The sequence below is a fragment of the Notamacropus eugenii genome, chromosome 3 (genome assembly GCF_028372415.1).
Source record: "Notamacropus eugenii isolate mMacEug1 chromosome 3, mMacEug1.pri_v2, whole genome shotgun sequence".
NCBI classification, from domain to species: domain Eukaryota; kingdom Metazoa; phylum Chordata; class Mammalia; order Diprotodontia; family Macropodidae; genus Notamacropus; species Notamacropus eugenii.
Window position 1 is genome coordinate 186,152,876 of NC_092874.1, and position 26,996 is coordinate 186,179,871.

The window sequence follows — 26,996 nt, forward strand, 5'->3', positions numbered from 1 at the left end:
GTTTCTTGTACAGTAAAAAAGTCAGAAATTGAGGTCAAGAAAAATAAAACTAAAAACTTCACAAAAAGCTCCACTTAATATTTGCTCATTAAAAAAAAATAGAGTTCTGGTCCCTTGAAAGGCAAGGCCTACTTGAATAGATTTTGTGTTCTGTTTTCTCTAATACTGGAGTGACTGAATAAATAACCCCCAATAAACTCATCTTCAGCAGGTCTTGACTACAAGTTTAAATAGTTTAGCTAAAATAGGCAATCATACCTGCATTGCTTCATAAACTCTTGGAGAGATTCCTGATAACCCTCTGGAAATATCAGCTATTGAATTAATTGAGTTTTTATTTGGTAGCAAAAGAAAGAAGAGTATTAGAGAGAAAGCTCCTGGATATTTGGTTTCTGGTTAGGGGTGGGCTCTGAGGCAAGTAAGTTAGTTATCTGACTAGGTCAATAAGGTGGATCCTCTTCTCTTTTGGATCTCTCTTTCATGGGGTCAATAAGTATGAACAGTGTAGCTATTTGCATTCCATCATTCCACAATGTTTTCTAGAAGTGTTTTCATGTGTCTCTTTTTCTTATAACCCTTTCAAGAGTGACTGCTTTAGTTTTCTGTCATGCATTTTTTTTCATCTGCAGGGCAAGCAATGAAACCTAAGCTTTGTTTTAATTTGTCTTTTTCTTGTTACTGAGGCATCTAGGTGGTGCAGTGGATAGAGTGCCAAGTCTGAAGTCAGGAAGATTCCTCTTCATGTGTTCAAATCTGGACTCAGAGATTTACTGCCTGTGGGGCCCTGGACAAGTCACTTAACCTTGTTTGTCTCAGTCCTGATCTGTAAAATGAGCTGGAGAAGAAAATGGCAAACCACTCCATTATCTTTGCCAAGAAAACCCCAAACAGGGCCACCAAAAGTCCTACACAACTGAAATGACTGAACAACAATGTTTTATTAAGAAATTGATGCATGCTTTCATGTTTCCATAGGATCATAGATCCATAAGAAACCATACAGGCTGTCCAGTCTAATCTTCTTAGTTTGCAGATGAGGACACTGAGGTGCAGAGAAGTAAAGTGATTTACCCAAGATCCCACAGATTGCAACTGACAGGAGCAAGATTCAAACTCAGATCCTTTAATTTCAAAGTCAGGACATTTTCTACTATACCATGTCATGGATAGTTTGTGATTCTTTTTTTAAAAATAGTTTGTTCCATAGGGCAACTAGGTGGCACAGTAAATAGAGCACTAGCCCTGGAGCCAAGAGGACCTGAGTTCAAATCTGGCCTCAGACAATTGATACTTACAGGCCATGTGACCTTAGACAAGTCACTTCACCCCAATTGCTTTGCCTTCTCCTCTCCACAACTGGGGCAACAAAAGGTGTGTTCCTATCATTTGACCATTTTTTTCTAGTAAGCCTATATACAAAGTGTATCCAAAGGCTTAGTAAAATATCAAACTATTCATGCTTAAAACAAAAACAGAAACCTGTATTTGTAGCAATTCTTTGTATATTAATTGACCATTTATATCTATAAATTGATAAACTGTGAGTAATATTTTCCCACTGAATAATTTCTCTTATCTCTGCATTAATTTACAAAAGCTTTTCAATTTTATGCAATCATATATGTCTATTTTTATTGTAATTTATTTGAGAATTCTCTCCCTACCCACAGCTGTGAAGGGTAATTCCTGTTCTCTAAATATTCTCTTATATAGCATTTTTATGTTCAGATCACATATTCCTCTGAATTGTATTGTGGTATAAAATACATATGCTTGTATATTTCTGCTAAATTGCTTCATTTTTCCAAAAGTTATTATAAAATATGAATATTTTCCTGTAGTAATTTATGTTTTAGACTACTGTTGTCAATTGTTTCTGGTTTTTCTTTACCTATCTTTTCTGCTACTTTTCCTCATTTTTAACAATTACCATACAGTTCTGATAATTATTGTTTTATACTGTGGTTTGAAGTCTAATAATATGTCTTATATTGCAACTCTTTTCTCATCATTTTTCTTAAAATTCTTCTCCTTTTGTCTCTTCAACTGAATTTTGTCTAACTTTTTAAAGTATGCACATGGTACCTTGCTTCATATAACACTAAATCTATAAATTGACTTACATAGTAATAGTGTTTCATGTTATATTGGCATGGCCCAACCATAAACATACACTATATATCCAATTATTTGTCTCCTTATTCCTGAAAAGTAGTATTTATTTAAATCCTATGTGTGACTTGGTAGGCTAACTCCTAGATAACTTAATCATCCCTTAGTTATTTTGAATGACATTTACCTTACCACTGGTTTTTATTAATACCAGGTTGAAATGCTATTTATTTTACATATTTACTTCATATCTCAGTAATTTATTAAAACTATCACTTCAAAATTGCTGATTTTCTGGAGTTTTCTAAGGAATTCATCATGTTGTCTATAAATAGAAATAATTTTGATTACTCTTTGCTGAGATTCATATCTTTAATTTCATACCCTTGTCATATTGATATAGCTAGTATTTCTAGCAATAATGGGATAGGGTCATCCTTGCTTTATTCCTGTTTGTATCAGGAAAGCTTCCAGTGCTTCTCACTGCAAACACTGTAAGCCCTTAGTTTTGTATAAACACACACTAGACTATATTAAAGAAGGACTCTTCCACGCTTATGTTTTTTAAAGTTGATAACAAAAGGAAAGGGGATTGTTTGCAAAGGTTCTTTTACATCTATAGAAATAGTTATGTTTTTCCCAAAGATAAATTCTAAACCATTGCTCTACATGTACTAACCATGCAAAACAGTGACAGTGGGATGAATGCCTACTGATGCTCTTATGATAACTGAGAGGAACAGCAGAAGAAAGGGGTGATGCTACGGTTTGCTGTTTGGAATTTGTGTCCTTTTGGTGTACTAGTTGCTTTTGGTGGTTTCATTTTTTCTTCTCTTGTCATTGGGGTTTTATTGCAATATTGAGTGTTTTTCTTACTCATTTTTTGTGACATCTCTGGTGAAATAGTACTTAAACCCTAAATATCTACCTTACCATTTAACTAAATTTTTTCTTCCCAAAGGAAAGTTACACCATTAACATCTGTTTTAATTATCTTTCCTGTGTTTCCATTATTTATCTGAGGGAAATAAGAGGAACCTAGTTTTTCTTTGAAGGGAATCATTTCCCCTTTATAAAAGTTTACAGTATTGATATTGAATCAGCAACAGTCTGGCATACTGGATAGGAGACTTGTCTTAGTATCACGAAGACTTAAATTCCTGTCCTGCTTCTGGCACATACTGGCTATGTGAACTTAAACCTCTCAGTAGCCCCAAGCAACTTTCCAAGACAGCAATAAAAACTGCTGATGTGCTTCAGTGTTTGGAGTTTCCATACCAGAGTTCTTCACACTGAAAAAAATCACAGAACTGGACCAAAGAAGGTTAATAGTTCTAGGTTGCTGAATTATGCTTGACATTTAAGCTAAATAGTATAAAATGAAGTATCAGATATAGTCTTCATAGAAAGCATCATGGCTACAAACTGGTCCAAGAAAACTCCATTCAATAAACAAAACTCAAGCATGAAAGTCTATTTTGGTTTAAAGAAACCAAAAGTTGTACTTTACAGTTAAATCTAGTTTGTAAAAAGACCAGAAAAGATAATTTGTAAGAATAGCCCTTTAGGAATTAATTTTTTAGTTCTGAGAGCTTATGACTTCTATATTTGTACTAATCCTCACTAATCATAGGGTACAGGGTGTAGATTTTCCTAATGGTGTACTATAAGAACTTTCACTTCTCCAAAAATACTGGGACAATTTGACTTTCAACAAAAGTTCAGAATGGTACTAAAATTGAGTGAACATATTTGTTTCCTTTGTATATCTTTTTTTTTTTTTTTTTTAGTGTGACCTCTTACTGGTAATCTGAATCTTTTGATTCTGAAGTCATCACTGACCTTTCAACACTCCATTATGCTGCTGGGGTGTTTTTCTTTGCATGTTGCTATTGTCGTCAATAATCTAGTTAAATTTTTGCTTTCTTAAGTTTTGTGTAATGTTGTTGTGTAGAAATGGTCTCTAAGGGTGATATTCATCCAATTTTAGTCACCCAAGAAAAATCTACCAAAGAAATAGAACACAAAGGATTCTATTCTGGTCCCTTAGGTTTATTCAATGTCATATGAAAAATAGATAACATGGGAGCAAGCTATTCCCAGTTTCCAACTACTCATTAAACTCAGCGTTCCTGAAACTGAACACATTAACTCTCCCAAATAGCCCTTTCTTCCCCAAGCCCATGTCTCCAGAGAGCACAATTTCACGACCCATTCATTTTGTCTTTGACCTTGTGCCTACTATGTAATTGCGACTGATAATTTCTAGCCAATCTGCCAACCTTAATAACTAGGATACTTCTTTAAAAAAGTCGTGGTAAAGTCTCTGCACTCCAGTCCATCCTACCTTCAGCCACCAAAGTGCTTTACTGAAGTACAGTCTGACCACGCCACCTCCCCACTCGATAAACTCCAATGATTCCCTATTGTCTTCAGGATCAAATATAAAATCCTATTTGTAATCCAAAGCCCTTCAGAACCTAGCCCACTTCTACCTCTCCAGTATTCCTACCCTTTACTCCCTGACAGGTAAGACTGTTGTATCAGAAAAAGGCATATGCAGTGCAAAGTGTGCGTGCTTTGTTTTTAAAACAAACACTACAGTGAAGTTGTGCAATGCAACACAGGCAAGTGCTGCCAGAAACACCTCGGATTCATTACATGCTTGATTTTTAATCAATTTTTGGTCATTGAGTCATTCAGAAACCTTTTACTATTGCAAAATTTTCTGCTACCCCATATGGGGTCATAACCCACAGGTTAAGAATCACTGCACCCAAGTTTCTTGGTCTACAACATTGACAATATCTGCTATAAGATAGGTCTGAAGATTCCGTTCAACTCCCTGGAGTCCACTGTAAGCTACCAGGTATCATTCATCTTTCTCACGGTATTGTTGTAAGGGCATCTGGTATAATGAAGTGCTCCAGCTTCCTTCACCTCAATCACTAGGGAAAAAAAAAATACACACACGCACACACACACACACACACACACACACACACACACACACACACACACACCCCCCTATATTTTACCCACCCTGGGGACCTGATATTGAATGGTGTTAACTATGTGCAATGGTTCAGGTAATGCTAAAAGTTTTCGTTCACACTAACATGCCTAGAAGTTGCTGAAAGGGCCCACACACATGCTGAGCCCACAGCATCCCTTGCCTACCCTGTATAACCTCCCCTGCATGATCCAAATAGGTCAAGGGCTTTGGAGGAAACCTCAGAATTAGGTGGGTTGAAGGGACACTGGTTCCTTGGTGCTTGATCTCCCAGTTCAGTTTTATAAGTGCCCATCCATACCCAAAGCTCCCTCCCAGGGTTGATATCATCACTCTTTGCCCACCTAGCTGGGTGGCAGGCCTTGTGATCCCTCTCTCCATTCCCATGATGTCTATTCACTCTAACAGCAGTGTTTGTCCAAGCTACAACTGTCCTAACCTTTTGCTCAAATTTCACCAATTAATCAATCAAAACTAGTATGGTCATGTGATGGGAGAGACCCATAGCTAAAGTGTGAAGCCATTTGGTTTGCCAGAAGGTAGTATCTATTTTCACCAAAGACAGACTAGGTATAGGGTGTGGCAGACCTTGGGTGGGTAAGGGGAGGCTGAATAAATCCAATCAATTAAGCTTATTTCCTTTAGGAAATAAACTTCCTTTGAAATACTCATCTGTGAGCTAGCTGTGAAGGGAATTTATCTTTATTAGGACAGGTACAAATAACTCCCTATCTCAGCCACATAAAAGAAACAAAGTGCATTGTTCTTCCACAGGGCCTAACAAATTTAAATGACTATACTTTCATTCCCAACACAGTACCTGGCACACAGTCAGCATTTCATAAATACATTGATATAACTTGATGTAGCAAATGCAGTAGAGGGATATAAAAATGTTCATTTCAGTTGAAATACATTTTTTGAGGTTATGGTATTTTTTTAATCAATTATGCTTTATTTAGGAAACACTGGTAAATAAAGATATTTACAGTTTCGAGTTGTGAAACTTGATTCCACAGACATTATTTATCACTACAGAAGTCATTTATGGAACCTAAACAGTTATTTCAGTACAGAAAGAGGGACCAGTCAATGGAAGAGGAAATTACTGTAAAGAAAGTCCTAAAGAAATAACTAGCATAAGCCAAATTCTGCAGTTATTTAAATGAAAAGAATACTAAAATGCAGGCAAATTCTGAGAACTTGTAATGACCAATGCCCCCCATATAATAAGTAAAGAAACCCACCTCCTTTTCATAGAGACTCAAGGGATTATGGGTACTGAATGATGTCTACTCCATTGGACATAGTCACCGTGTCAGCTATTTTCAATTAGATGTTTTCCTTTGTGAATAAGGAAGTTGGGGAATTGGTGAGATCTCTGAAAATAACTCTTATATAAAATCGAAGGCCATCAATGAAACAGCATAAAATTTCAAGAAAAACAAGGAAGCCAGGAAAATACTGAGAGAAAATATTGTCCCTCAAAAACTTCCGCCTTGAATAATGAAAAATCTCAAGAAACTCAGAATCAGAAGTTTATTTGCCATGCATTTGAGGACTCATCTAGCTCACATCCTTCGGATGATAAGAGAGAAAGAGTTGGCCATAGGGAAAAGACAGTGGCAGTGAGGATGCTATGAGATTAGGCAGAAGTGGGAAAGGAAAAAGAGACAAATAGTAGCTGTGATTTTTATTTCAGCTAGTTCTCTAAGGGACCAATAATAATTGCCTGGCACTTTGCCACGCAGGAAGGCAGCTGCAAAATAGATTTAATTATTCAAGACTGCAATCCAAAGTCATTAGAGAGAGCCACATGTCACAGTGGATAGAGCACTGAGCCTGGAATCACAAACACCTGAATTCAAATCCAGCCTCAGACGCTAGCTGTGTGACCCTGAATAAGTCACTTAACATTTATGCGCTTCAGTTTCCTCAACTCTAAAATGGGAATAATAATAACTGCTCCTACCTCAGAAGGTTGTTGTGAGGATCGAATCAGATAATGTTTGTAAAGCACTTAGCACAATGCCTGGAATATATTAAGCTTAATAAATGCTTATTTCCTTCTGAAACACAACAGATGAGTAAAGCAATTGCTCTCAATGTTTTAAAATATATAAAAACAAACAACTTATGTACCAAAATGTATATATAAACATATATAAATATGACTATTTATATATACAAATAGCCCCAAAGATTCCTCAATTTCTCCTTGAGTTCCAAAGGTCTCATAACAAAACCTCTACTCTCAGTAGCAGAAAAACATTGCACCATATTCATATAACCAATTTTAAACAATTTTCCTTTTATTTTTTAAAAAGGTGGATTTTTTTTTTAGTTAACCAAACTCAGAACACTATAAACAGTATAGTTTAAAAATAACTTAGGAAACTATGTCTTTTTGAATTGCAATTTTGCCAACACAAAGAAATAGCTCATATTTTTATCTACCATTGCTGGCTGGTTATGGGAACTAGTCAAAGGAATGTAACGACAGCAGCATTAACCTTTAACAATGGTTGAACCATACTCCATCCTTGTTCCAAGTCTCCTGTCACACAGCAGATCTTGCTATGAGAGTTGAAAATATCTTTTCTTATAACAACATTTGTGGAATTAATTTAAGATGAAATCCACTTTTGCATATGGGTAAGGGGAAGTGTGGGATGTAGCTGAATGTAGATTTCTCAGGAAAGTAGAAGGATTAGGGCAAATAATTTCTGTCAAGGATTTTTCCTCCTTAGAAGACAAAAGACTATGTGACTGAGTATAAAAATGGGCATTATCTGCTCTGAAGAAAACCTGGAACCTAAAAGAAATGAGGATAATTAAAAATTTTCCTACTTACAGTAAAAAATGAAAAATTTTAATAACAGTTGAAAGTATCACCTAGAAAATTAAAGTGTATACCTCAATTGTAGTGTGTCCATCTGATACTAGAGAAACTATGACCATACAAAGGACTGGGCAAATGTGTAGAACAGTATCTTTGAAAATTGCAATTTTCAGCAATATACTACCATGAATATGTATTTAATGGATGAATGAATGAATAAATGACATGCTCACATATGAGCCTCATCTACAAATGTTTACATTTGGAGAATAAGAATTAAATTTTATAAACTAAATAATTGAAGTCCTATATCACTTAGATCTTCAGGGGATTGTAATACTTTTCTGTGAATATCAGCTAGATACTGAGATATTGTAAATTAGGGTTTTCTTCATATTCTAGCCAACATTTGTCTACTGTTGTTGTTTGTAGCGAAGGCATTTTTCAGGCTCCCTGCTTGCAAGTGTGTGCCTTTTCATGGACGCATGACACACAAATCTACGACGTATTCAACAAATGCACTAGGTGGGTGTTTACCTGTTTACTATATGCATAGAAATAATTTGCTTGAAATTTTGGAGTCTGGCCTAAAAGAGTTAGGAAATTCAGGCCATGGACAAACAATGGCATCTTTGTTTTTTGTCAGTTTCCTTCCCGCTACTCTGAGGTTATACAGATAAGGAATGTCTCACAGAAACCAGTTAATGGCATAAATGTTTGGTGTGACACTAGATCTACAAGCCCAGAACAAGGTAAATCCTTCCTTCTAGAAGCACCTAGAAGAAGTCTGCTGTGTCTGTGTCTTTGGCATTCAGATCTTTACTAACTAAAATGATACATCCTTTATTAAGTTTCATTAAGGTATATATTTTATGAGAGGGTTCTCTTCCATATTTCTGATGTGCTGACAGACAGTACACAAAGAATAAAATTAAATATTAATTGGAGGGATGGGCAGAGGAGTCAGATCTCTTATTGAGTGTCTGAAAATAAGTCCTTTGAACCCAGTTTGTTACCTTATGCTATCAATATTTTCCAAGGACAGTAGAGAAAAATGGTATTCTAAAAATCTAGGAGAAGCTATTTTTGTTTCATTTATTCCAATGCCAAATGGTACAAAAATCACTTTTTGTTTATATTATGGTTATTGAGAGGATATGGGTATGGATACCATAGATTCATATATCAGAGTTGGAGGTCCCTAGTGGTAATCTTGACCAACTTGCACCTTAAATAGGAATTCCCTATGCATTATCATCAACAAGTAGTCATGTAGATTCTGCTTAAAGACTTGCAGAGATGGAAAACACACTACATCTGAGCCAGTAAATTCCACTTTGGGGCAGCTCTATAAATTTTTAGAAGTTTTTCCATGCATCATCTAAATCTGCCTCTCTGGAACTTGCCTTCACTGCTCCTAGTTCCTCTTCCACATGATATCCCTTCAAATACTTGAAGAATGTGCCTCAAAAGTCTTCCTCCTCCAGGCTAAATATAATCAGTTCCTTCAACCAAATCTCAGGTCACATCATTCCTCATTTTCCCCATATTAGTCCCTTGACTTTGGACAAACTCTACCTGGCAAATTTCTTTACAAAATGTGATACTTTGAACTGGGCATGATACCACAAATATCTAACATTCAGGTACTACAGAGCAGGAATACAAATTTATCTGAGGCTGTTGGAGCCATCCTTGATTTCTAATCCAAAACCACATATGAAGTGCAAAGTCTTACAGGCCTCTACAATATCTCTCACATCTGTCTTTTTCTCTATTCCTACAGATGTCACCCTAATTCACATTCTCATCATTTCTTTTCTGGACTCTTATGATAGTTTCCTTGGTCTTTTTTCCTCAACTCTTTCTCCAATCTATCTTCCACTGAGCTGCCAAAATGGCATTCCTAAACCATAGGTATTCCTGACCACATATCTGCCCTGCTCAATAAACTGCAGTGGCTCCCTATTATCTTATCTCCATGGTCAAATATAGACTACACTATCTGAAATTTAAAGCCCTTCATAGCTTGACTCCAATTTACCTTCCTTGGCAAATTGTCTCTACATAAAATGACTCTAGGTAAAATGACTCCAAATTACCTTTCTAGACATATTTTATATTGTTCAGAATTTTACATTGCTTTGTGCTCTCTATAGTTGAGACAAAATTGGTATTTCTGTTGCTTCTCTCACACAACTTTCATCTCTCATCTCCACATCTTTTCACATGCTATGCCCCATGCCTGGAATGTACTTCTTACTCATTTCCACCTCTTAGAATCCCCAGGTTCCTGAAAACGAAGGACAAACATAACATGTGAGTAGTTCAAGCTGTCGGAATGGGGACCTAGACAGTTGGGTAACTCAGCTCATCCTCTCCGTCTCCCCCTCCTTCTCCTCTGCAAAAAAAAAAAAAAAAAAAAAGATAAATTTTGATGGCCAAAAGCTGCCCACTTAACTTGGGGTTTGCTGGCAAGATTTCTTCCTTCCTTCCTGTCTTTCTTTTTCTTTCCTTTCTTTCCATCCTTCCATGCTTCCCTCTTCCTTCCTTTCTTTCTTTCTTTCTCTCTCTCTTTCTCTCTTTTCTCAAAAACCAAACCTTAAACCCATTTCTCTCTGGAGTTTATAAATTGGACCACAAAAAGGTCCTTGCACAAGCTCCACTTAATGGCTATATTTTGGGCCCTCTTGCCTCCTCTGAATGTCAATAGTAATTATTTCTTTGTTGACCAACAACCCTGAGTGTCTTTCCCTCCCAGTTTGAATTTTTTTAAAGGGCTTTCCCTTGACTCACTTTTAAAGAGTTCTATTCACTGAATGGGCATTGCCTCACTCAAAGTGAAAATCTGAGAAGGCTTAGTTTAGCTTAAAAAGGTCAACATCTCCCATTGCATACTGGGCCATCTCCGGTCATCCTGATGAATATCTGGCCACACCCACATGGCTGTGGAGGAAAAAGTGGGGTTGGTGACTTTGCACAGCCCTCCTTCACAAAAATTAAAGTCAACTGCAAGTCATATTATCATTTCCCTGATGTCACGGTTCTCTTCGAAAATGAAGGATAAACACAGTCCTTCAAAGTTCAGGTCAAATGGTACCAGGACTAGCACCTCTGGTGTGAGGGTTTACTGAGTCCTTTTCAGGGCTACTCATCCACCTCTGGGGTGTCCACTCATCCTCCAACTCTCACCTGTGGCTCCAAAAAGCCATAGCTTGCATTTATTTATATTTGCTCACATTAGTTCTTGTAATGGTAATTTAAATGGGAAGATCTTTCCCATTCATTAATAGGCCCATGTGACCTGCTTCAATCACATGAAAGCCTAAGTCACATGTGGTGAGAGGAGTTTGCTGAATGGTTAGAATAGGAAGGGTGGAGCAGAACTGAGAGGATGTTATTGAGAGCAGTCAGAACTGAGGGAAAGAGAGGACACAGGCAATCAGGCACAGTTAGGCTCATGAGTGCTTGTTTGTGGGAAGGCCCCAGCAGGGGCAGGAAGGCTTACAAATGCCTTTGATCCCTGCGGTGATAATGTGCATTGACTTCTTAGTATGACTGATTTGACTTTCTGGTTTGGGGATTTAGCTTTCTGGTGTCTGAATAAATATTTTTCTTCTGCCTTCTTTATGGAGAATCTGTTATACTCTGTGATTCCAAACTACACCAGCAAATTCATAGTCGCCCTCAGTGCTGTGTGTGAATATTGCCTGGGTGATACATTTCCATCCATAGAATGAAGCTCTTTGGTGGCAGGGACTGCTTCATTTTAATCTTTATATTCCCAATATTTGACACAGTTTCTGGCAGATAGTGGGCTCTTAACAAAGTTGTTTGTTGATTACTTAGTTGGTTCTTTGAACTATTTCTTGCACCTAGAATTGTTTAAAAAAAAAAAAACTTTTCAAAGGGTGAAAAAAGCCACCAGAGGTTTGGAAATTGCTATGATCACCACAAGTGAACCAGTTGGCTCAGAGTGAATATAAATAGTAATTCTTTCACTTTTGGCCAACAGTCCTGAGGTATTTCCTCTCACAGTCTGATTTGTTTTTTTTTTATTAAAGGAGTCATCCCCTGACTCACTTCTTAAAGAGGCCTATTCACTGAATGGGCATTGCCTCACTCAAACTGAGAACTTGAAAAGACCTTAGCTTAAAAGGGTCAAGGTCTCCCACTGCAACCTGGGCCATCTCCAGTTGTCCTGGTCAATAACTGGCTACTAGATCCAGATGGCTATGGAAGAGAAAGTGAGGCTGGTGACTTTGCACAGGCCTCCCTCACTCAAATTCAATGCAGTTGCAAGTCATGTCATCATCTTTCTAATGTCATGGTCTTCTTTGAGAATGAAGGACAAATCACAGCCACAATACCTGTGATTGGAAAAGCCAGTATAACCCTGAGGAGCCACCTCCATGACCCAGCCCTACGATGAATTAGCCAGGTAGCCAAGATTCTGTGTCCTGAAAGCAAGGGAATGACTCAACCAGTGACTACACCACACCTGGAAGTGAATTTGGTGGGGAGAATAATTAGTAGCAATCATTTAATAAAAGAGCCCACTCTCCCCAGGGACTTAAGTGGTAGAAGGGAGGACATGCCCTGGTTTGGAAGGATGTTTTTGCACTTTGGTCCTTGCTATATCTTTTCAGTAAGTATCCTTTTGTAAAAGCTAATTGAGGTTAATTGTTTTTTGATAATATTGAGGAGATATCAACTGGTTAAATGCTACTACAGAGATATTAGATGATCCTAGCAAATAATATTGGGTCAGTAATTCCTAATGATTGATACGGGGAGGAGGGGGCAGAGCCCATTGGACAGAGGCTCAGAGCAATATCATTAGAAGATCATTTCAATGCCTTGGTTTTACTTCTAGAATGCTGAGAGGGAGATGCAGTAAGCTGTGCTCTGGAGGACCCAACCCTCCAGTACTAGTTCAAGTGCAAGTTCCAATAGTCACCCCAGATGTGTTGCACTTATTTTTCTCAAACTCTAAGAAGGAATGGCCACTTTCTCCCAAGATCTCTGTCATTTCTATTTCAGCAACCAGTCCCTCCTCCTTTCTGGGAAGTCTTTAATATATGCCCTCAGCAATTTTGTTTACATTTCTCTCTTCACTGATTTTCATTTAATGTGCTTCACCATAACCACAGATTTCTACAAAACCACACAGCTTCTTGATCTACAATACTATTTCATTTTATCTAATCTCTTACTTTTGAATAAAATAATCACTTTCATTGCAGAACTTTAGTTGTTTCATCTCCTACAAGCCTCAGCTATATTAACAAGGTGCCTTATTATATTTTTTAATAAACCAACCAAATTGGAATGGACCATTGGGTTTTGCCTGGTGAATCTCTTGGGTAAGGCAACATTTCTGCTCTCTACAAAGGGAGATTTATTTCATCATATATAAAGGATCTTTTTTCATCACTTCAGTCTACTCGGATGCAGATAAGGAACAATTGCCATATAGTAAAACAACATTTGTGCAAGTGAACATCATTTATGATTTTAAATTAAATCATTCACTTTAAGTTTTCATATAAAAGATACACACACACACACACATACACACACACACACACACACACACACACACACACACACACACACGCTCCCAGCAAAGATTGATTCTCTAAAATGAAGTTCTGATCTATCGTTTTGTATTTGCAATTCATATCAGCAAATATGGAAACAATTTACAGTCAATTATACTACAAATTAAGAATTCACAATACCCTGTCATTTTTCCTTGTCATCACAGAAACCACTTCCTCAATACTAACTTCTGTTTTGTGATTAAAAGTAGACTGGCTAGATTTCCAACATATTGACAAGATTGCTTTTTAAAACAAGCACTCTTCCTGTAGCGGGAAAATACAGTGGAAGAAATGTAGTATGTGGAAGATCACTTCCTCTTAATTGATAGCCTAGTCATCTTAAATGGTTTCACTGAACAGTAATTATCAAAGTCTTAGACTCTGTCTCTGCCAAAATTCTTTCATTATTAATGTCCCTTTCACAATTACATCCTACAGTGCTCCACAAATAAAATTTTGGAAGATCCATTCATCATGTTTGAGCCCCTTCCAGTGATGAGTATCTATGTTTTTAAAGTCAAACAAAAGCATTAACTGATAACAGGGTTTTATTAGACTTTTACAAGGTAAAAAGTCCTTCCTACCACATAGGTAGGAAGCAGAAAATCCAGAACTTGAATCCAGGTCCTCAGATTGCAAACCCTGTTCTCTTTCCACTATAATAGCGCTGCTTCTGTGACCTATCCATGTCCCACATGGTAGTAGGTAACAATGCCAGTCCTATTACAGCATCACCAGAAACCCAGAAAGTGGCCCTTTCTTCCTTCATGGTGTGCCCTCGCATGGCTCCCAGGAATCATGGCAGTTTTGAACATATCCAGCTTAGGTCCTCAGATCTCAATCAACCAATCAATAAACAGTTATTAAGCAACTACTATGACCTAGGTCACAGATATCAAAATGGTGAGCACCATTAGAGACCATGCTATATAAAGATCATTTGAAGAGCTCTGGCAAATTTAACCAGAAATAAAGAAGACTTTCAGAGAGTATGCTTCAGGTATTTGAAGGGTTTTCATGTGGAAGACATTAGCTTTGTTCTGCTTGGACCTAAAGAGAAGAATTAGGAACAGTTGCAAGAAGATTGATTTCATATTCATGGAAAAACAAGTCTCCTAATAGTGCTGTCCCAAAGTAGAAGACACTGCCCCAGGAGGTAGTGAGTTCTCCATCACTAGAGAAAGCTGGGTGACAATTTGTCAGTTACTTCCTGGTTAGGTTTCCTTTGTTTTATGACCACTTAGATACATTCCAACTCTTGATTTTATCATCTAATTGCTTTCACTCTGGGGGGAGAGTAAGGAGTCTCAGGTCTATGTAGATTTCATGAGGCCCCTGAAACAATGTCTCTTCAACAGACTCCCCATTCTGTTCCCAACTACCTACATCTCTGTCCCCATCTTCCTACTTCTCCTCAGACAGCAACTATTTACTGCAGCTATTAGAACTTCAGCTTGTCACCATGCAAATATATGATTGGAGATTGGGGTCAACTAAATAGGTCATCTTTGAGGGATATTTGTCCTGATTGATTTTCAATGATTATCAACTCAACTAAGATATCACTCCCTCTTTGCTCAAAGCTGTTATTTTGTCCTTAAAATAAAGACAAGATTAGGAGTCTTTTTGCATCTGACTTCAATTGTTGAGGGATCTGTGATTTAATCACTGTAGGTGTTTCCTCCACCAATGTATATCCCCAAACATCTATGCATTACTAGATTGTGAACTCCTATAGCCAAAACTTCATCACTCTGAAGTCAATTTGATAATCGGCCTCCACATTTGCTCAAAGTTTTTCCATTGTTCAGGAAGCCTTTCTGAGCTAATGTTTCAGTGCCATAGTTTCAAAAACCCAGTTTCAGCACCATACTAGAAACAGGAATCAAAGCAGGACATTAACAAAGGCTACACTATAGTATTATAGGATGATTTCTGCATTAAAAAGTTTTACTGATTCATATACATGTAAATACATGTATATACATGTAAAAGGCTAATTGTTAAATATTTTTTCCTTTTTATCTCCTCGAATTCATTATAAATTCTTTAATGACAGGAGTCATGCCTGATGCTTTTTGAAAGAAAATTCCATTATATAACCCTTTAATCTATATTTTCACTACCAAATGAAATGGGGAGAAAAATGCATCCTAAAAATTGTATTCTAGATATCCATCTTCATTCCCAAGTTTTCTAATGAACTGTAAATTCTCAAGTTGGATGGTTGGAACACTATCAGATGTCTCTAGAGAACTGCTGAAATCATCTGGAAAGAAATGATAAAGCCTTTCTCTTTGTAGCACAGGGATACATGCTTTTTTTCTGTAATAAACAAGTTCAGAAATCTACACAGTGACCCTAATATTTCCACTGTTAATTCTTCTGAAGCAGTGAAGTTTAGCTGATTAGATTTAAAAGTAAAATTAATATAGAACATATAATCTTCTTTTAATATGAGAGTAAATTACTCTCAGGATTCTAAAAGAATGACCTTACTGTTAATCCCCCTTTAATAGGTGAGGAAAATGAGACTTAAAAAAGTTGTGTGTCCAAGTTAAGTGACATACCTAATTTCTAACAACTAGCAAATGGCAGATCATGGATTCCAAATCCATGTTCTTTCCCATATACAGTACTTTCTCTAATCCTAAATGAACTAAGTTTGACTTACTTACGTAAGTCAAGCAGAATGATATTTTAAAGTTCAATTCAATTTCATTGATCCCATTGCCCACATAAATATCCCTAAGGCACCGTAAACTCAGCATTATCAAAATAAGTTCATCTTTTCCAAAACAAAATCTCCTTATTTTCTTAATTTCTGTTTCATTAAAAGTACTCCCATCTTTATCTTCACCCTGGCTGTCATCTCAAAAGACTTTTTATGTTGATCAATACTATACACCAATGAAAAGGTGGACATAGGGTGGGTCAGGAGAAGGGTAATTATTATTCCAATTTTCAAAAATGGGAAGAGAATAGTGTCTGCAAAGTATGAGTCTGACTGATTCCTGAGAAATATCTAGGAAGTATCTAGAAGGAACTGGGTCCAGAAAATCTAGGAAATGGAAGGGTGTTTGCCAAGAACCAGCATCTCTATCAGGAATAGCTCAAGCTAGTCTAACTTCCTTTTTCAATAGTTATTAAATTCATAGGTTAAAGAAATGCTGCAAATATACTATGTAGATATAGTATGAACTATTTAGATGGCTGGACCCACAGAGTATTTGCTAATGGACTATATTGATTCAAAGGAACGTCTCCATTGGAGTATACCAGGAATCTATCTTCTCTTGTTCAACAATTTTTAACTAAAATCAAAAAAGATATGTCTTCTTTTCCAGTTTTACACATGATGTGAATATGGAAAAGAATGATAACATGCTGGATGACTAAATCAGGATGCAAAGAATATCACCACAAGCTAAAACCAGAGTCAGCAAACTGTAGTCCCAAGGGCTAAATCTGACCTGTCACCTGTTTTCATGCAGCAAGCAAGCTAAGAATGCTTTTCTAGATTTGATAAAAATGCAAAAGGACCAGATTTGGCACATGGGTCATAGTTTGATGACCCCTTGGCTAAAATAAGGAGATAATTCTAATAAAAATTAAACTTATTAAAGATGAATGTAAAATGAGATTTAAGTGGGGCAGGGCTGTACAATTGGCTCAAAAAGCCAACTACACAAGTACAAGATGGTAAAGTAACAGCTAGACAGTCATTTCTTTGAAAAATATTTGCACACACTAGTGGATGGCAAGTTTAATATGAGTCATATAACAGGGCAATGAGATAAAGTTAATACTCTTCTAGGCTACTTAGGAAAGGGAGAGAACTCAGCACCACAGAGGCTCTGCTGTATTCTAGCCTGGTCAGACTCCATCAGTTCATTTTGCATGGCCCCATTTTAAACAAGACTTACTCAAGCTGGATCACATCCAGAAGAAGGCAAAGACAATAGTGAGAGGACTGAAGAACCTGCCATATGAGGATTGTTAAATGGAACTGGAGAGGTTATTCCTGTAGAAAAGAAGACTTGGGTTGGGCAGGGAGAAAAGGTTCATAGATTTAGAGAGCTAGAAAAACTAAGCTCATCTAAATTACCTTCTTTAAGGAAACTGAGGCCTAGAGAAGTTAAATCATTTCTCTAAGGTAACACAAGGAATAAACAGGAGATCTGGGACCCATGTCCTCCTCACTCTAAACTCAGTCTTCTTTCCACTGTACCAAGTTGCCTCAAGTCTTTGAAGGGCCATCAAATAGGAAAAGGATTTATTTAAATTTGTTCTATTTGGCCCAAGAGGGCAGAGCTATGCAACATGGTTTGAAGTGGAAGAGAGACAGTTTCAGACAGTACAAAGACATATCCTAGTAATGCAAGCTGTCCAAAAGTGGAAAGAACCACCTTGGGAAGTTTAGTAGTGGATTCTCTTTCATTGAAGGTGTTCAAACGAAAGCTAGACAACTACTTGTCTGGTATGCTGCAGAGAGGATTCTTGATCAGATACACATTGGTCTAAATGCTCCCTGTGGTTTCTTTCAACTCTGAGATTCTCTGATTCAGTAAACTCGAATACCTTGCAACAATGTGAATACAATATCTTCAGTCATATTGCCTTTATATTGCCTATTTCCCATACCTATCCAGTCATCCTGATCTATATTTTGCCACAGGACCCAGATGGCTCTGGAAGAGAGAGTGAGGCTGGTGACTCTGCACAGCCCTGCCCCACTTAAATCCAGTTCACTTGCATCACCCTCCTGGTGACATTGGTCCTCTTTGAGAATGAAGGACAATCTGTGAGTAGTAGAAGCTGCCCCACTGGGGACCCAACTAGCCAGTTACAGTTGGGCAATGCTCCTCTTTCCTTCCTTCCTTCTAACTCTGTCCTCCTCTCTGGAAGTCAGAAGAGGCATTAAGTAATCAGTCTCCACCAATGAGGAGAAAGTCCCATATAATTGGCCCTTTGAATCAAATGTTACACTTTGTGTCTCCATTAATTAAAATAGTCCAAGCACATAGTAAGTGCTTAATAAATGCTAGTTAATTGACTAACCCAATTTGATACAGGGTAAATAGTTTCCAATTGCCCTTTAATAAAGCTGGTAAAATTGACTGTACAGTAAGGTGGAAGGTTCTGATTGCAATCAAATTAGACTATGTTTTGTTTTACCCATTCAATTTAAGCAAACATATATTTGTATGTATGTATATGCATATATGTTTTTTAAAAGATATGTACGACACAAGTTTCCCATAAATAAAAGTTAATAAAGAGATTAGGCACCCTACTCAATCAGGTTTCTATAAACCTAGCCTCAAGTAACCTGGAATTTCCAGGAAAAAAATGTTTTCCCTGTGTCTTAAAATATCATGATCAGTTAAATACCTAGATACTAAAGAATATGCTAGAATTATGGACCATTCCTTAATAAACCAAACAATGGCTATATAAAAACTAAAGGCTACCATACTTTCTTCTTGCATTTAGAGTTTAAAAATATCCTAGACAGAAATGCCAAATTCTTCCCTACAGAGACAAAGGACTCCCACTGACCTCTCAGGAGCTACATTCAGAAGAAAGAAAAACACTGCTCCCAAGCATTTAAAATTTAGGAATCCATTTAACTCTGAATGGGAGTGCAGTATAAATAGCATCTTATGAGAATCCAGGTTCACTAGCTTTCGATTTTGTATGAGCTAGAACTTCTGATCACTATTATAAACAGTGCACAGATTAATGTAGACATATCCCTGTGGAGAACATAGCTTGGGGCAGAAGTAGGGGAGGAAACAAGGGGAGAAAATATTTAATTAAAGTCCACCCCCAAAAAAATCACAACTTACTGTTATTCTGTTAATGCTTCTGTTTGGTTGTTCAAGTAAGCAGCTCTTGCATAATATCTGATGACTTTGTTCATTATAGTTCTTTTCTTCAGGCTGTTTATTTCTTTTCTGTATTAAGGCCTTTAGCCATAAACAGCAGCAGTATCTCTTCACTTCATGAGCTTCTCTTTCAGTTCTGAAACGTAAATATTTTATAAAATTTCTTAAAATTCAAAGTTTTATTTCCTAAGGACAGAACCTCTTATTGAACCTAACAAGTAGAAATATTAACAGTGTGATAGAATATGCTTCTGTAAAATCTAATTCCTTTAAAGAATTTTAGAAGATTCTGATTGTATATTTCAGTTATTGAAAATTTCTTGATTTGATCCAAGTTATATTAGAGCCAAATCTACCTAAGTCACCAGTGTAGATGGTAAAGCAAAGATGATCTATAAAATGTACGATTGAAAATAGTACCTCTTCTGGAAAAAATCTTTTAGAGAGATTGTCCAGTCTAGGAACCCATATTAAGATATGAAAACGTCATTTGTTCCATTAATGGCCAGAGAGATAGAAGCAAAGCTAGCCAAGGAACCTCTTGTCCGATTCATCTAAATAATGTATTTTCACTGATTTGGAAAGCAAAATAAGTTTAATAAAAGACAGACACAATAAACAGCACTGGAAAGATCTTTCATTTACTTCTAGGCATAGAAGTAAAGTCCAGTTAGAGTATATGAGTCTGTTTATTTCAAATGGTGTTAGAAAAATGAAGCTTGGGGAAAAAACTCCAAACTTTAGCAAAGTTGTTTCAGATTAGATAAATAAAAACACCAAAGTATTAGAGGGACTAATCAATTAAATTAGCTCATTACAAAGTAGAGCAGATAAATGTTAACTCATCTAATTTCCTAAGTTACTGTTTACTAAACAGTAAGGGTCAAAGCATACCCTTGTGAAGCTAAAAGCTTAGTTAAAAGACTATTTTCCTTTTCGCCTGTCTTTTCTGTCTTCATACAATAAGAATGTCTTCCTGTTTCCTCAACCTTAAGGTGACCCTTTGTTGCAATGTTATTTTGGCTCTTTCTTCAGGCAGCTGTGGTATGGCGGAAAAAGAACTAGTCATAGTCAGAGGACCTGGGTTTGAGCCCCTACTAAGCTACTTACTACCTTTGTGAGTTTTGGCAGATCACTCAATCTCTGTGGTCCTCAGTTTCCTCAACAGGGCCAGATGATTTCCAAGGTTCCTTTGGCTCTGAATATGAAATTCATGACATATGAAAGCAAAGCAATCAGATTGGCTTCTGAGGCCACTTTATGCTTCTATTAATTCATCTCTCTAGGCCTTAGCTTCTCATCTATAAAATAAGGGAATTGGACCAGGTGACTTCTGAAGTCCCCTACAGCTCTAATTCGATCTCTCTGGGTTTTGCCTTACACTATTTTAGTGATAACTTGGACTGCTCAGGGGTACACCACAGAAGGGTGTACCACAAGGAAAGTGGTAGAGGTATTTTTGAAGCCAACAAGTTGTGGAAGAGTTTCCTTATATAAAGTTTGGCTTGGATTACCAAAATACTATGACATTGGCACCTTCTCAAATACCTCATCTTCTCCTAAGGAATAATATACAAAAAGATTGATAATTATCACATCCACTGGGAAATCAAGGTGTTTTTTCTTTTATATTTATCATTGAAAAGAATCACCTAATTGGTCAAAATATACAACATTTTAGAGAAACTAAAGTAAGTTAAGTTAGATTTATGCCTTTAGTGGGGTTTTGTACCAGAATTATTAGCCCCTTCCCCCCACCAGGGATGTTAATGGAAAGACAGAGACAGAAAAAGAGAGAGAGACTGAAACAAGGAAGAGGAAGGAAGGAAGGAAGGAAGGAAGGAAGGAAGGAAGGAAGGAAGGAAGGAAGGAAGGAAGGAAGGAAGGAAGGAAGGAAGAGAAAGAAACAAAGAAAACATCCAAGGCAGTCCTATTTGGAAGGTTTTGATTTTTCATATGGTCATATTTTTTCCTTCCTTCCTACCCTTCCTTATTAGAAGTGATAACTAAATCTCACAACATTTCAAGGTTGTTAGGATAAGTATCTATTTTTTGAATTGCACATTTGAATCTAATCCAGTATATCTGAAATCCCTAAAAACTGGGCTAGAAATCAAATTCTTTCATGAGATATTTAGTACTTCCTTCTTCGAGCATTCTGGCTGCTATATCACCTAGAGATGAAGAAATTAAAACAAGGATTGGGAAAGTTGCCCAAATTTTTCAACCTTTCAAAAAGACATGGGGTTAGGTCTGTTAAGGTCAGTTTCTATTTTGACTGACAAACCTCTCTCTTTTGGTCAGTCAAGAATTAAATAAGCACTAGGGTTACATTTTCCAAACGGAGAATTTATTTTAGAATAAAAATATTTGAAAAGCTAGTTTAAAAGCAAAACGCTCTCTGTTTAGCTGCATTATATAGAGAGCGAATGAAGCTAAACCAGAAAAAAAGATTCTAACTATGAGGGAACATTATGGGATGCTGTAACTGTAAGATTCTAGTAAAAAAAAAAATGATAACTTATACTTAGTATTTTTTCCTACCCAGAACCCTGATCTCATTAGTACAGGGAAGTCTTTCTACGAGCACAGGTAAGAGTACTTGATCTAAAACTTTCAGTGTCACAAAGCTTCTGAGACACTGAGGAGTTAAGGGACTTGTCCGGGTAACAGACATTTTGTTTTAAACTGAGAATTGAGTCTTGGTCTGTCTAACTAGAGACCAGTTCACTATCCACCCTACCACAGCTGTCTATATATCGATAAGAAAGGGGAAAATAGTACGTTTTTATAGTGCATGCCATAAATGATCTCATTGTGTCCACAAAATAGCCCTGTGAGGTTGAGAGTATATATAATATTATCTTGATTTTAGGTACTAAATTAAATTTTTCTGCTGAACTCTAGTCTATTAAGCTGACCAGTAGCTGTAACTGTAAATAATAAAACCACTCAAACATTGACTGATTTCAGTGTTTTACATATGACTAGATTTTAAAAGAATCTTGGAAAATGTTCCTTTACATAATTTTACACTTACATCAGAACTGTCTTAGAGTGATTGTCTAGTTCAGTATTCCAAATTATTGAAGATTTTAGGGGTCTTCTAAAAATAATTTTTCTTTCAAAAAATAACCATCTTAACCTAACTGAAAGATTAACAGAAAATCTCATGCTAAAGATTAACTTGCATTCACTTCAACTAAAATAGCAAACTGTAGCAATATTTCATGGTTTTTAAGTGAAAAATTTCAATTTTAGATATTTTAGGATATGAATGTATAAGTTAAGTATAAATTAAAGTAAAGTAGTCCCTGACCAAAAAGATTTTTCCCTGAAAACATACGGAGAGCTGGTTTAGTAACTCACAACTTTTAAGCGGAAGATAAAATGAGTATGAAATTACTGTCATACTGATCTACAAATTAATCATTAAGGAAATTGAGTCTTACAGAAATTAAGTGATTTGCCAAAGGTTACAGAGGAAGTATACGACAGAATCAAGACCATGAGTCTCCTGTTTCTAATTCTAGGGTCTAATTCACCATATCATACTGTATTCCACACTGCAAAGGTGGAAAGGGAGGGTGGTGAGGGAAAAAAAAAAAAAACACGAGATGATCTCCAAGTGGACATTTTCTCTTGTTAAATATTTCTGAAGTGAAATTGTAATGACATGTTCTGTCTCCCAAAATGGACCAGTCCATGTGGCAGATAATTAGAGTAAGCAGTTCAGTGCCCTAGTAAAGTCAAGCACTATTTTAGATTTGTGCTTTATAAATCAATCCTAAAGTTCTCATCCAGTAAAAATCCAGTCTCCAGTTCTTGACGTTGTTGCTTTACTTCTCTGAAAAGAGAGCCAGAATAATATTGCAACATATTAGTCTGGGGCAGGGAGGGTGGGGAAAAGAAAAGGGGAAGGGAATAAGGTATTCTCAGTATATGGGAGGGGAGGAGGGCAGGAAGATAGGCAAAAAGAAGGAAAAGGCTATCTTTGTAACTAAGCATGTGGACTTCATTGAGATGGATTTATTCAATCTTTGTCAAATCTATTCAAAATAAATCATCTGAAAAGTTCTGCATTGGTTCATAAGCAGTAAGGATTTGATAGCAGCCTTGCAGCCTGTCTTCTGAGAATTAGCCTAGCTCATTTGGAGAGGTTCTTCTTTTTTTTAATATAATTCATTTATTTGTTTTATTTTGATTTCAATAACAATCACTTCCATAAGTTTTAAATTTTCTCCCCCTCCTTCTGCACTTCCACTCCATGATGGCACACAATCTTATATATGGATTCTACACATACATTCTTATTAAACACATTTTCACATTAGTCATGTTGCATAAAAGAATTAAAACAAATGGGAGAAACTATGAGAAAAAAAAAAAACAAAGCACAAGGGAAAATAGTCTGCTTCATTCTGCATTCCAATTCCACAGTTCTTTCTCTGCATGTGGATGACATTTTGCCTCAAGAATCCTTTGGGAATGTTTTAGGTCCTTGCCTTGCTGTTAAGGGCCAAGTCTATCAGAAACAGTTATTGCATACTGTGGCTGTTACTGTGTAGAATGTTCTCCTGGTTCTGCTCATTTCACTCAGCATCAGTTCATGTAAGTTTTTCCAGGTTTTTCTGAAGTCCTCCTGTTCATCATTTCTTATAGCACCATAGTATTCCATTACATTCACATACTACAACTTGCTCAGCCTTTCCCCAATTGAGGGGCATTCCCTCAATTTCCAGTTCTTGGGTACCACAAAAAGAGCTGCTATTTTTGTACATGTGGGATCCTTTCCCATTTTTATGATCTCTTTGGGATACAATCCTAGAAGTGGTATTGCTGGGTCAAAGGGTATGCACATTTTTGCAGCCTTTTGGGCATAGTTCCAAATTGCTCTCCAGAATAATTGGATCAGCCCACAGCTCCACCAACAATGAATTAGTGTTCCAACTTTCCCGTATTTTCTCCAACATTTATCATCTTCCAGTTTTATCATGTTAGCCAGCCTGATAGGTATGATGTGGTACCTCAGAGATGTTTTGATTTGCATCTCTCTAATCAATAGTGATTTAGAGTATTTTTGCACATGACTATAGATAGCTTTAATTTCTTCCTCTGAAAACTGCCTGTTCATATCCTTTGACCATTTATCAATTGGGGAATGACGTGTATTCTTGTAAATTTGACTCAGTTCTCTATCTATGTTAGAAATGAGGCTTTTATCACAGACACTATTAGTAAAAATTCTTTTCTAGGTTTTTGCTTCCCTCCTAATCTTGGTTGCATTGGGTTTATCTCTGCAAAAACTTTTCAACTTAATGTAATCAAAATTATACATTTTGCACTTCATAACGTTCTCTATCTCTTGTTTGGACATAAATTTTGAAGAGGTTCTTCTTATTAATGAATTTTTCAGGCCACAGCAACTGTCTTTGAGCATCAACCAAAGCCATAGAGCAGCTGCAACCTGTCGCAGAGAAAGTATCACTGCCAATGAATTACTAGATCTTTAAAATATTGAAATATAAATTATTGAAATACAAACAAGATTGAGCTGGCAGCCAGAAAGGGAAAAAACAGATGGAGAGTGGCTGGGAGCCAGCAACCAGGTAGATTTGTAAAGACAGGAAAAATAACTGACCAGCCATTCACTTTGACCATGCCCTTCTCATCTACTCTGACATTCAATCCTGAGAGAGAGAGAGAGAGAAAGAGAGAGAGAGAGAGAGAGAGAGAGAGAGAGAGAGAGAGAGAGAGAGAGAGAATGAAGAAACCTCAGAGGCTATACAGAACAACTTACCATATTGTATAAAAGTTCCTTTGTAGAATTTCCAAGAGATGAGCCTATAGTAATAAGGTATTCACTATCTCTTGATACAGGCTATTCCAATGCTAAATGGTTCTAATTTTTTTTTAAGTTATTAACATAAGAAATTATGTTCAAGCAAAGTCTGACCTATACTTCCAATGGTAAATGGGGAACCCCAGCCCTTGAGACTAAATCAAATACCAATCTAATACAGTTTCTTTTTTCATTAACAACAGCTAACATTAAAGAGCACTTGCTATGTGCCAGGCAGTGTGCTAAGCACTTTTCCAAATATTATCTTATTTGATCCTTATAGCAACCCTAGAAAAGTAGGTGCTAATACTTATTATTCCCATTTTACAGATAAGGAAACTGAAGCAAACAGAGGTTAAGTGACTTGCCCAGGGTCACATAGATAGTAAGTATTCAAGGCTACATTTGAACTCAGGTCTTCATGACTCTAGGTCTATACTCTATCCATTTCACCACCTAGGCACCTAGCTGTAAGTTTTTCATTAACAAAATGAACTTGTTGTAAACTTTTTTTGAGGTATTGTTGAACTGATTTCCTAAGGCCTCACTAGATTTATGAATATAATAAAATAATATTGCGGGTTACTTGAACATTGCAAAGTTAAACAATTATTAAAATGTAACTTTCAAAGAAGTAAATTAGAAAAAATGAAAGTGACGATTCAGAAGAGAATACCTTGAAAGCACTGACACTAAGATATGTGCTTAGTTATCTGGAATCTATTAGCTAAGATTCTCTATTAACTGATACTCTTGCCATTGTCTATCACGGTAATAATTGCTATCCATGTCTCCAAAAGTTTGCTACATACATGTTCTGGGTCTTTAGAGAAGCTATGATACCTAAAGAATAGGAGGTGTTTGAACATCTACATTTTACATCTACCTGGTATGCAATTTTAAATGGTTTTATAGTCAAGTAATAGGATCAAGTATACCAATGTGTTTCCTGGATCTATGGAAATTAATGGTGAAAATGGTCCAAGCCTAACTAAATGTATCCTGTTTCAGTTTGCGCAATGTAGAATCAAAACTTTTTTTTGAAAATTCTAATCTAAAAAATTTGGTGCCCTTTACTATAGAGTAGCTACATTTATTTATTTTGAATTAAGTATCTATAAGATGAAATCAACAGGAATCAATGGATAGGAATGTTTATCCCAGGGCTCAATTCCATTTGCATTAGATTCTTTTAACTTGTTGTTTTGTACCTGAGTGATGGATAGATTTGGTGAGGACTTGGGAGAGGAGAGATCCTGTTTCTTCTAGCTTCCAGAACAGCAAGCGAAGTAGGATTTTTTGCTATTTTTTCTGGATTAAGTTTTAGCCAATCAAGTCCCTTTGATTGAGTCTTACTTTTGATTAAATCAATCAAGAATCTTTGATTGGAAACAGTGTATATACATACATATATATGTATGTATGTACATGTGTATGTATGTATGTTGTACTGCTTAGAGAGAGAAGCAAAGCTGAGAGAGGAGAAAAACAAAGTTGAGAGAGAAGTGACTGTGGTGAGCAGGCTAGGGAAGCTTGCTTGTGGGGATATCTAACAGAAAGAATGTGATGTCAGTGTTCTGTCCACTGATCTGTGTCAGTTCTTCAGATAGAAGCCTTGTCTGTTGGTCTGTGTTGAATCCTCAGACAGAAGCCCTGTCTGATGATCTGTGTTGATTCTCAGATAGAAGCC

At 36.6% G+C, this 26,996-nt stretch overlaps 1 long non-coding RNA gene across 1 annotated transcript in view; it reads right to left on the reverse strand.

Annotated features, from left to right (window-relative positions):
• Positions 1-26,996, reverse strand: part of LOC140531319 (uncharacterized) — a 173,734-nt gene that overhangs the window by 46,293 nt on the left and 100,445 nt on the right. The window contains exon 3 of the long non-coding RNA XR_011976323.1: positions 19,426-19,600. This is a non-coding gene — a long non-coding RNA (uncharacterized lncRNA). The remainder of the gene's footprint in view (positions 1-19,425; positions 19,601-26,996) is intronic.